The sequence below is a fragment of the Dasypus novemcinctus genome, chromosome 27 (genome assembly GCF_030445035.2).
Source record: "Dasypus novemcinctus isolate mDasNov1 chromosome 27, mDasNov1.1.hap2, whole genome shotgun sequence".
Lineage (NCBI taxonomy): Eukaryota > Metazoa > Chordata > Mammalia > Cingulata > Dasypodidae > Dasypus > Dasypus novemcinctus.
In genome coordinates this window covers 20,591,779-20,603,689 of record NC_080699.1, presented here as the reverse complement: position 1 = coordinate 20,603,689, position 11,911 = coordinate 20,591,779, and the positions used below count along the sequence as shown (strand labels likewise).

Genomic DNA, 11,911 nt, shown 5'->3' with positions numbered 1-11,911 from the left:
TCCATAGTCTGTGTAATTCCAAATCCCTTCCCAAGGTGTGTGCTCATTCTAAGTGGATGTGCATTTTCTAGGGTTTCCTCTGCTGTAGGAAAATAGCTTGAATTTGAATGTGGGAACATGGTTTGAGGTTAAAACATTTCCATAATGCAGATAAAAAGTGGGGGCTTAGGAATATCAGCCTTGATTAGATAGAACACTGTCTGGTCAGCATGAAAACTTGCGTGAGAAGGCATTTGGACTTTGTATGGCCTGTTCCCTAGTATTGCAGGTGTTATAGCTTTTATAACAAGCCGCCTTAAAATTAAACATAGATAAGTACTGTTTGTAATTTCTAATAAATACGATGTAGAAACTAGGGTTGAGGTTCTCAGTTCCAGAAGCTGTGAGTCCCCTGGTCCCATCTTTATTTTCTCTCTTGTGTCTTTCTGTCCTTTTATTTCTTAATTTCTGCATCACCTTCCCTTCATGCAAACCTATTGCTGAGCTGGTCTCAGCAACTGGCACCGAAACAGGGACTCGAGGGGAAGAAGGATCATTTCCAGCAAAACTAAAGGCGTTGTCATGGCGCAGAGCCCCAAGTGGTTTAGAAGGCTTTCCAAGTCCTCAGTAAGGACACTCTCAGTATTTTAGCAGGGTTACGATGGGAAACAGAGACAGTTTGCCTGTGTGCCCGTCTCTTGAAACAACTCCTCAAAGCAGGAGGAGCCAAGGCCAGTGGGCCTTGTATTTCAGAACTCTTACAGATTATAGAAAAATATTGCTCATAATTCCCAGCAATAGGAAGTTTAAAATTAGGAGATTAGGAAAGAGTAGGAAAAAGAGTTAAAAATATTACATGTACAAGGACTTCTACTCCCTGTTACTATTTTGCCTACTTGGACTATTAAGTCTCTTTTGATACTAAATCTAAAGTTTTGCCTTCAGCTCCTTCATTAATTGACTTTAGAAAGTAACTTTCCCCTATGCCAACACCTCCCCCTGCTCCAATACCCAGAGACGCTCAGCCAAAGTTGTCAGCTTTACAACAGGGCATCTTGAAGGCTAGAATGGAGGCAAATCACATTGAGAGGTTTGTGCAAAAAAACGTTAACTCACAAAGACAACATCCTGCACAGGCAAAAGTGCTGAACCCAGCCCTTGTTCGTGAAATCATGCTTGTAAGAAAACTCTCTGCTGAAGTGTTAACTAAGATAAGGAAAATATTCTGGAAGCAACTGTGCAAACCCCCTGCTGTCTACATGAAAATGTGGCTGTGGACTAGTGGGAGCTAATAGAATTAGACCTCTGGAGGAGGAGGAAAATATGGCAACGCTGGTGTTCTCTGTTTTGTTTCCATGCTGATTCTGATTGGGCCTATTTATCCAAATTAATAAAATTAGTACAAAATTTTTATCAAGGTGTTAAAAGGAATTTTCGGTTTTGAATCAATAGCTTACTCCTGAGCTTCAAGTCTCAGTGTAGCCTTAAAGAGCAGTAATCCAAAAAACATGAGTTAACTGTCTGTCTAAATTGCTAAATAAAAGCTCAACTGCATTTATGCTGCTCAAATTATCTTAACTGGTTGCTGATTACTAATAAAAGTGTTTCCAAGAACAAGTTTGCAAGTTACAGGCAACAAGGATTCCAGAAGAAATCTTAAAAGCAATAAAATCTAAGATGTGAAATGATGGAGAGCTTAAAAAGAGCTATACCAAAAAAGTAAGAATTATGAGTCAAATTAGTAAGCTTTATGTTTCTGTTGGTGTGTTGTAATTGTTTTTGTGTTTGTCCGTTTGCTCAATGTCACTGTATATTTTGATACCTCTGGATGGTAATACACATTGATAAATAAGTTCTAAAAGACCTCTATTCAAATGGCCAAAAATGAAATAAGCGCTTATATTAATACGTAAGTTTTAACTTATGTTACTTAACTTAATACTTCAAACTTAGGTATTAATTTTGCTACCTAAAACTTAAATATTAACATATTAGCTTAATACATAAGTTAATAATAAAAATTATTAAGTTTTGATTAATGAAATTACTATAAGTCTTCATAAAAAATAGTTCTTGTCTAAATTGACATGAATAGTTCATTTTTCTTCACAGGATAAAATGAATGATGTAAAACTTTAATATTTTAAAAGGTAAAAAGTTTGTGGGAGTGCTGACTGAAATTTAATAAGTTTGTTTTAAAAAAGTGTGTTTTGTCCTAAAATAAAATGGCTGGTCTTCATAAAATCAGAAGGAACATAGGAAGGACAGGACTTGAATGCATGTGGCAAGTTGTAGAGGGTATTGTGGTACCTTTAAGTAAGGGAATGTGTTCTATGAAGGTGAAATTTGTCTTAAAATAATATAATTATATTCTATATGGTTACAAATATAAGAAGTTTGTGGAAGCATTGTTTGAATTAAAGTGTTTAAATGGCTAATTCGAAGAAGTCATTATTAAACAAAAACTAAATTGATAATAATAACAAAAAGTAATTTTTTAGAAGGAAAACTTGTTGGCAGCCAGCCTCTCCTACCAACTTGTTTCTAAAAGACTGTTTCTAGCTTTGCATGCTACTAGGTATTTGAAATAAAGAAAAGTTATATTTGCATATAACCAAACTGAATAATTATTTTGACAAGTTTGTTTAGTGTTGATGGTAATTGTATATTGTAAAAGGTTTGGTTGGAAACTGTTTCCAAAATCATTTTGGTAACTTATGTATGTAGGATGTATAGAACGTGTTTTTATTATTATTACGGAAACAGAAAATAATTTTTTCCTAAGATAAAATGATTGGTTATTAAGAAAGAGTAGAATATGGTACAAAACCTGAATGAATACAGAAAGTGCAGAAGGTATGTGGAAAAGAAATTTTGATGGTTAAAATTGAGTAAGATTTGATGGCTCTATCTATAAAGTTTTAAAAGCTTTAGTATCAAATAGTATACCAATGCAAAGTTAAAATTTTGTTCTTTCTCTGTTAGTGTGACAAAGTTTCTCAAGTCATTAGTCTGTTTTAGTAAAAGTTTATAGAGAGTTTTTCTCCTGAATAATCAGTATGCAAAAAAAGAATCTGTTTTATCAAAATAGCTTCTTGTAGTTTAACCTCATCATTTCCTTGGTTTTTTAAAAAGAAACAAGTCTTATCAATCACTTTTAAAGGAACATAATGTTCAAATCTGCTTTCTCAAAGTCAAATCCTGAAAAGTATCTTTTTATGAAAAACTCTTACAAAAGATTTGTTCTTTTACCTTAAAAAAATTAATGTAATAAAATAGTTAAGTTCCTTTAATATGTTGTAAGTTGAATGGAAAGTGTTTAGAAATGTTATAAAATTAAAAGGATTATTTAACCTTCTGTTAATTAAAGTTATATGAGTAAAAAGTTCATATGAATACTTAAAGAGTGTATAAAATTCCTGGACATTTACCAATGTTTCAGCATAATATTAGATAAAAGTACAATGTGGTTAATCATGGTTTTAATTATTATTAAAAATAGTATGTGTCACTGAAACAACCTCTTATCATAAATTAAAGAAACACCATTGAAGTATGCAGCAGTCCCAAATATTGCTAGTTTGTTGCAAGAAATTAATATCCAACTGTATCACTATTACTCTGTTTTAAAACTTGCTGGGCCTTCCTTTAGTATTTCCTTAGACAAGTCAAGCCAACCTGCATTCTCCTACCTGTAGAAAAGTCAACAATGCACTTTTGCAGGCTTCCCCAAGGCTGTGTGCATAGCCCAACCATCTGCCCTGGTCTGGTGGCAAAGAATCTGGCAGCATAGAAGAAATCTGTGGCTGAAATCCTACTGATGGCATTACTTTAAACATTTAATTTTTTCAGAATTAAAAGAAACATCAGAGACAATAGTATCTTATCTTAAGAGCCTGAAATAGGGAAACAATTGGGGCAGACGGCAAGGTCTCTGCTGCTCTATCAAATTCTTAAATGTTTAGTTGGGTAAGACAAAACTATACCCTCTGCTGTAATTGAGAAAGTACAATGTTTTCTCATGTTAATGTAGCTTGTAATATTGTTGGAATACTAAAAATCTTTCATCCCTCACTTAGCTCAAATATTAAAATCATTGTATGTGTTAATTGGGAAAGGTCCTTCATGGGAGTAGGAGGACCGCCAACAGGCTGCTTTAAAAAAAAATTTTTTTTTAAAGGGAGGGAGAAGGTGGACATTGACTTAGCCTGTGAATTGGATGTGGCCAGCCCCAATATTTGCTTTGGGCGAGGTTTGTGGCAAAGGCAGAATTCTAAGCAAGTACCCCTTTGGTTTTAGTCACAATTCTGGGAAGGGGCCAAAAGTACAATATAAAAAAGCAATTGTGTCCAGCATAGGAAGCCCTGCTGAAAGGAAAAGATTTAACCCAATAGTGTCTGGTCACTCTGAAGACTGCCACCCTATGTAGGGGTGGATTGCAAATACGAAAAACAAGACAGAAACAATGGACTACTGTGAATGCCTGCCAGCAGTGACAGGTAACTGTTATGTCCCTGCCCACTCCTCTAACACTCCTTTCAGAGTGTTGAGGCAGATGCCTTCATGAAGATCCAGAGCCCTAATCGAAACCCGAGAAGAAGCAGAGTGGCTCCACAGGAAAGATGAACATCGTGAGTACCAAACCTCGTGGTGCCTAGCCCAGCAGTTCTGGCTGCCTGTTACTTGCCAACAGCTCATGAACTTCACCCATGAAGGCTCATCATGCTCACTTCAATGACTGTGACATTGGTCCCCTCCTGCTCTTGGGAGGGATGAGGTATGCTTTCACTGCTGCAGACACTGCATCGGGACTCTTATTGTTGGGGCTGTCCCAGTCGGGGTGGCTGGGTCCGCGGGAGGGGTGCTAAATTTGAGTAGGCTCTGTCTGCCCATTTTGGCAGAAAGCTGGAAAGGGGGGAGCGGCTTGCCCCTTTCCAGTGAGTCCACACCTTCTATTCATAAGCTACATTCCTATTTGATTGTTGTGCACCCTACTGCCTGGAAGGGGAGAGGTGAAGGGGATGAAAAGCAGGATCAAAATAAATGCAATAAAGTTCCCTCCCTAGGGTGTCAAAGGCCAAAATACATTTGCATTCTGCCCAGGTTCTTTACTTTTCTAAATTTCTCTCTCTGTAAGACTGTAGAAATACTTTGAAATATTTTAAAACTATAAACTCATTTGAAGAAAGGAGGCTATCACTTGAAACAATAGACCTCTAATCACTTGATAGCCTTTTTAATGCTCCGGCTGGGAACATCAGGGTTGTAAGACTACAGAGGAAAAAGAAAAAAAAGAGGAATGAAATGCCACTTTAAAATCTATGCTTCACTTTTGTCAGTTGCTGGTGCCTAAGAATTCACAGTAAAAAAGTAAAAATGTACTTTAAAATGAATCTTTAAATGCCAATACTCTCTTGCTGGTGAATTAAATGCTTAACTTGCAGATGAGAATTTATTCCATTATTAAGAAAAAGCAGGACTTCACAGAACTGTTACTAATAAAATTCTTGTAGCTTAATTAATAAAGGTATCCAATTCACCTTAAGGTTAAAAAATTAATAAAAACTGTAACTAAGAGTTAAGATCATTTATAGATGCATTTATTTTATAAAACAGCGGAAAGATAATAACTGAAATAACTGGGTGAATTTAGCTTGCAACTATTATTGTAAGAGTAAATTCTAAACTAACCTTACCTTCGTTTATGGTTACTTCAAGCCTAGCCTCACCCCTTGCCTTTGCCTATGGTTATTTCATAACACCTTCTGCCCCTATAGTCCAGGGAAAGGCAGGCTTGGGGACATCCCTGTCTCCTGTCCTACTGGTATTAGTAACCCTGCTTTCTCTCATGAATCCAAGTGTAAACTAAATTGCCCCCTGGTGAAATTCTTAGCCCTTGGGGTTAAACAACCACTGGAGTTTTATTATCTCCAAGGACTGGGTGGGAAAAAGGAAATCTCCTGCCTTGACTGTCAGTGTTCCTAAAAGTAGCAGTTCATGAGAGAAACCAGTCTCCCTGAGGCTTCAAATAGCCTCGGTAAATATATATAGAATTAATCTTGTTGCTTATCCAAAATTCTTCTAAATTCAAGGTAAAATATAAAGTTCTGAAACAAAAGAAAATGGTGTTAAAGCATTGGAAACATTTTGGTTACAAGCCGTTAGTTAAACAAAATTCTTGTGCAAAACTACACAGTCATAGTGCAAATTAAGAAAAGTTTCAGGAGTCTTTGAAATGTTTTGCAGTCACACTTATTTTGTAAAAAAAATGGAAGTTTAAGTAACTAAAGTTATGTTTTTGTGTCAAACTATTCATGTCTGCCTATTTGCTCAACTTGTTGAGGTTAAATAGTCAGTTATATGAGTAATATATATTTCTGGGACCCAAATTAAGCTAAACAGTATATAAAATAATGCAAATTATAGGTAACATCAATGAGTTGTGTTTCTGTGTCTAATTCTATTTGTGTCTGTCTGTTTATTCGGTGTATGTCTTCATGTATCAGGATGATAGTATCAAATTAACAAGTGAGAACTCTTAAAAGAGCTCTATTAAATTGCTAAAAATTAAATATGCAGTTATATATATGAATAATATTCCTTGAGCCCAAATTAGACTAAGCAGGATGGAAAGGTCATATAGAAATCTGATTATAGGAACTATTGGAAAAGGCCCTCCTCTTTGCAAGAGCTTTGAGGGCAGGACTAGGTGCGGCAGATTAAACCTATCTACTAGGCTGGGGGATTAAGGATCAGTTTGCCCTGTAATTTCCCAGTTTAAATATTTTGACAGCCATAAAATAAGAGTAATTAATGGCTCTGTTGACAAATTTCAGTAAGAAAAGTCCATAAAAACTATGGAGAGATCTTTCCTGGATTATTATTAAACAAATTAGGTAATTGTATAATGTGCTTTGAAACCTGGTAGTCAGTATGCTTTTAAAAATTATTCATTTTCATAACTTAACTTAAACAACTTAAACAAACAAAGGAAAGAAGTTTTCAGCTTCCTGCAAGAAAAAAAAAGAGAACATTCCTTACATAAACTATAATGGTTTCAATTTTATTTAGCTTGGGTGTAATCTCCTTTAGTTTATAAAATACCCATTAAATAAATTAACATTATATGTACAAAATCTTTAGAGTAATAAAAATTGTAAGTGCACTTTAATGAAATTAAGCTAAAGAAGAAAGACTGTAGTTATGCTCTCTTAAATAAAGTAAATTTCTTTAGTTAGTAATTGTAATTTAATAAGTTTATTTAAATGCAAAGTAACTAGTCAATGTGATTGTAGTCAATTATGAAGAGTTTGTAAAACATCTTCCAAACTGAAAACGTTTAAATAGTTCTAGTTCTAGAAGTCATTGTTAACTAAAAACTTGGGTTGGTATTGGTGGCAAAGAATAATTTCGTGATGATAAAACCTGTCTGAAGGCCACCTCAAGGTTCATATTTAAGTAAATGGTAATAACAAGTTATTTTGATTCTATTGAGAATTTTCTGTTTTCATTTTAACAATGAAAAATACTTTTTTTCCCTCTATTTTTTCATGGTAAAATTGTATAAGTAAGCAGTCATTAGATATATGGTGTGTTGCATTAAATTGTTTAAAATATATATAAAAACAAGGAATAAACTTTAACACTGTCAAATTCTTTTGTGCATTCAAACCAGGTTTTGACTTTATTACAGGTTGCCTCTCCATGTGAGTTATTGGCTAGGCTGGTCACTGACCCCTCAATTAGAAATATTTGCTATATCAGCCTCTGGTTCTGCTCCTGAAGTTGATGAAAACTATGTTGCAGGTTCAAGCTCCTGCAGCAGCCAGTGATGACTCAGTACAGCCAAGTGTACAATGGATATCGCCTCCAGACTGGCACTGTTCCATAGTGCCAGAGAGCACTATGCACCAGGCTGGTAGAATACTGGAAACTCTCTCTAGGATCAACAATGCTGCAACTTGCTCGTTGTGTGAAGAGCATGCTAAATGGAGCCATGATACCAGGATACTGTAAGTAAAACTTAAACACAATTGGCATTATGGCCTGCTCCCATGGAGAGATAACATGTAAAGTATTACAATCCTGAAATTTAAAACTATTAATTGCAACTCAGAATCCTAATACAGTAATTAATATTAAAGTGTTGTACTTTTATCCTGTACTAAATATATGCCTAATAATTATAATGTTATATTTTCTATTCTGGATCAGGTACAAAAGTATATTAAACATGTTAATTTCCTGGTAATTTTATTTTCTAAATAGTTAATAAACATGTCTATAAAATAAGGCAATGGTCTTAGTCAGGCTCAGCGAACTTACTATTCTACTGTACCCTACTGTGTAGCAAAAATGAGTCTTGCTTGCTAATAATGGGTCACCTATTAAATAGTCAAAATTACCAGAAATTGTACAATTAAAACCAAAATGTAAAAAAACTTTATTCTGTAGTTCTGATCCACTCCCACAGCTAAAAACTAAGAAAATTTCCATCTAAGTGCACTAATCCTGAATGAAACCAACTGTCGCAAAATGTGCCAGTTCATCAGGAGCATCTAACAGAACACATAAGTGCCAATCATTAAACAGCCTGAAATGCATCTTCAAAACAAAGCTAAGTATCTATTGCAATTTCTCTCTGAAAATAGCTTAGAGAAAAAAATATATATATATACTGTTCCCACCAGCTTTTAAAAAGGGCTACCATCTTTATAAGCACCTAACCTTGTTTACCTCTGTAATCCAATGTCCTCTTTTAAAAATGGGTATTCCAAAATTTTAATTAAGTTTGTTTCTTTCAGAGTGAACATCTTATTAACCATATGAAAACTTCATCCAACTTCGTACAGAATGCCAGATCCATCTTCCTCCAGTTAAAATAAAAGTTTTACACCTTGTTAGGTAATGACTACAGCCCATGGCCAGCAGGAAGCAGTTACAGAAAAGAGATCATCTCCCTTCAGCACCCCTTTAAGATTAAAGGTGTAAACTCTTCAAGGGTAAAACAAAATTAATAGATAGATCTGGAGCCTAACTGGAAATCTGTGTGAGTGCTGGTGGCCCCAGGATGACTGCAGAGGGTTCTGCTGTCCAGAATGAAAACTTCTAAACTTCTAAAAACAAGGTCCTGGATGCTATACTAAAAATTGATAAGTAATCAATCAAAACAACAAACAGCCATCCATCTCATATCTCCAACAATAATTATGCCAAAGCTTAGCAAGTTAAGCTTCAGCATAAGGGGGGAAAATGATGTGGGCTATGGGTGGGAGGCTCTTTGTCTCTTCGGAGATAACCTAAGCTGTCTGTCCTGACTTGTGGATGTGGGATGGTAAAAGGCTGCAGTTCTGCCCTTGGTGATCATGGTAATGACTCCAGTCCAGGGAGGCAATTTAGCAATGCAAACTATATACATACCAGTCAGTCCAGGGAAACTCTGATGGTAGTGATGCCAAAACTTAAGGGAACTTGGACTTGGCCTCGAAGGGGAAATATAATATAGCCTGTGCATAAATTCAAAATCATTTAATTCTGTATCCAAGTGTGCCTAGTCTCTAGAAATCCAGTTAAGTGATATGGGCTTTGAATGTTCAGAAAGGATATAAGACTAAATGTGTATTCAAGATTGCATCCAGATGGAATGTGGGCAAGATGCTAATTCAAGCTCACCTGAAATGTGGGTGATATGTTAATACTGGTACTCAGGCAAAGACTTAACTAACAAAGAAAGTAGTTTTCTTTGATAAAAGCACCATTTGACTCCCCACCCTGTATAAAAGGCACTTGAAAATCTTGTTCAGGGCTCAGGCTTCATACAGAAAGCTCCCGAGTCCGGCTGGCCATCAATAAATCATTTTTCCTTCTCAAAATCATTCCTGAGTCCTGGCCTTTCTATACGCAAATAATTGAACTTCTCTCAAATTCTACATTATAACAAGACAGCTACTATTTTCTGAATAGAAAATGAATCCTCACAACAATGGACTAAGTTTAAATTCAACACTGAGTTGTGGCCCCAGGTCCAATAAAGATGCTAACAGCGAGACCAACAAAAGCATTGAAATTATGAGATAAACTTCCAGCTGCCCCACAACCCAAAATGGAGGAGTAACAATAATTTGTGGCTGCCTATGCCTCAAACTATACAAACTGGGGGAGATTGGGTCATTTTTGATCGAGTACTGGCTTATGTAGCCTTGCTGGTTGGGAATCTTAAGCCCATGAGAAATAAAAGTCTATTCATTAAATGTCTGCTGGTTCAAAATCTTATTGTTTGTTGGTGTATATCTACTGCAGTTATAGGTTATGTATAAAATGCAGTTTTGAGCTTGGGAAAAGAATTACAAACTATAAATATGTGCTTACTTCTACAATGTGATTAGACTATATCTAGTTTTTGTGTGACCCCCTATGTATATAATAGCAGTGATATTCCTTAGGAATCAGTGAAACGTCATTCGCATGGTCATAAAAACAATTTAAGCTTAGCTATTTCTCAATTACAAGCCCAAATAACAAGCATTCAACATGCGCTTTTGTAATAGATTTCTGCCTCACAAACTATGACAGGAATTGTGGGTGGATTAAGATCCCTGAACCCTGTGATATGGATTGAGTCGGGGAGGGGTTCTTCTAGGAGGTATATTAATTATCTGTTCCTGTCTGTTTTGTATGTGTTTAGTCCTCAGGTGCACGCTACAAACCCTCTGGGGATTAATACAACAAGAAACCGCCCAAGCTGTATTCGTTACTTTGCAAAAACAACAAGGGGGAAATGTGGGAAAAGAGCTTGAATTTGAACATGGGAACCTGGCTTGAAGTTGAAACGTTTCCATAATGCATATAAAAAGTGTGGCCTTAGGAACACCAGCCTTGAGCAGATGGAACGCTGTCTGGTCAGCATAAAAACTGTTTGCGTGAGGAGGCATTTGAACTTTGTACAGCCTGTTCCCTAGTATTGCAGGTGTGGCAGCTTTAATAACAAGTAGCCTTAAAAATAAACGTAGGTAACTACTGCTTTGTAATTTCTAATAAATACGATGTGGAAACCTCGATGTCGAGGCTTTCAGTTCCAGAAGCTGTGAGTCCCTTGGTCCCAGTTTTATTTTCTCTCCTGTGTCTTCCTTTCTGTCCTTTTATTTAAGTTTTGCGTCGCCTTTTCTTCGTGCAAACCTATTTTGCTGAGCTGGTCTCTGCACTCCGCCTCCTGGGATCTGGCTCCCACAGTTGTCCCTGTCTGGCACCCATCGCCTCAGATGTGAAATGTGAACCCTTTTCCAAGAATCACTAAAAAGCATATACCAACAAAAGGCATTTATTAAAATTGTAGATTTCACCAACCATTTAAGAGGGATTCTGAGGGGTCATTTCACCAACCACATAGGCTTCCACTGGCCTCTCTCACAGGCTCCTCTTTCCCTTTCCTCCTCAGTGGCTCCAAGAGCTCCAAACTCTTCTCCCTCTTTAAGGCAGAGCAGCCTGGCCATCTTTTGATGCATTAGCTCCTGTTAACATCCATGTCCTCAGTTGCTCAGGTAACTCCAAGAGGCTATCAAATTACTTTCCTAAATATAGATTGTCCTACCCTAAGAGGAATTCTGGGGTCAGCTGCTAATTCACCTTATACGGTCCTGACAGAAAAACTACCATCAGTAGATATCATTCACTCCATTTAATAAATAAGGATATTCCTCGCTGGATAAATTTTAGTTCTTTGTTGAAATAGACACAGTTGATGAAATAGTAGCTATCACTTGCTTGGGGAAACCTTCCATGAGACTCTAATAGTGAGTTAGGGCTCCTTCTACATGCTTCTTTAAGACTTTAACTTTTTTTATTTTAGTAACATGTATAATTTTTTTTTATACATTTATACATTTTAACCACTTTCAGATGTAAAATTCAATAGTATTAATTATATTTACAATAT

The 11,911-nt window shown here is 36.1% G+C and overlaps 1 long non-coding RNA gene across 3 annotated transcripts; it reads left to right on the top strand.

The window, feature by feature from the left end:
• Window positions 1-4,383: 4,383 nt before the first annotated feature.
• Window positions 4,384-11,066, top strand: LOC139437724 (uncharacterized). Of its 3 annotated transcripts, none has more exons than XR_011647598.1 (3): window positions 4,498-4,756; window positions 7,786-8,883; window positions 10,664-11,066. It is a non-coding gene; the product is annotated as an uncharacterized lncRNA (long non-coding RNA). The 3 variants fall into 3 exon arrangements; XR_011647597.1 differs by lacking the exon at window positions 10,664-11,066 and having other exon boundaries at window positions 7,786-7,991; window positions 8,453-9,854; XR_011647596.1 differs by lacking the exon at window positions 10,664-11,066 and having other exon boundaries at window positions 4,384-4,756; window positions 7,786-9,854.
• Window positions 11,067-11,911: the final 845 nt, after the last annotated feature.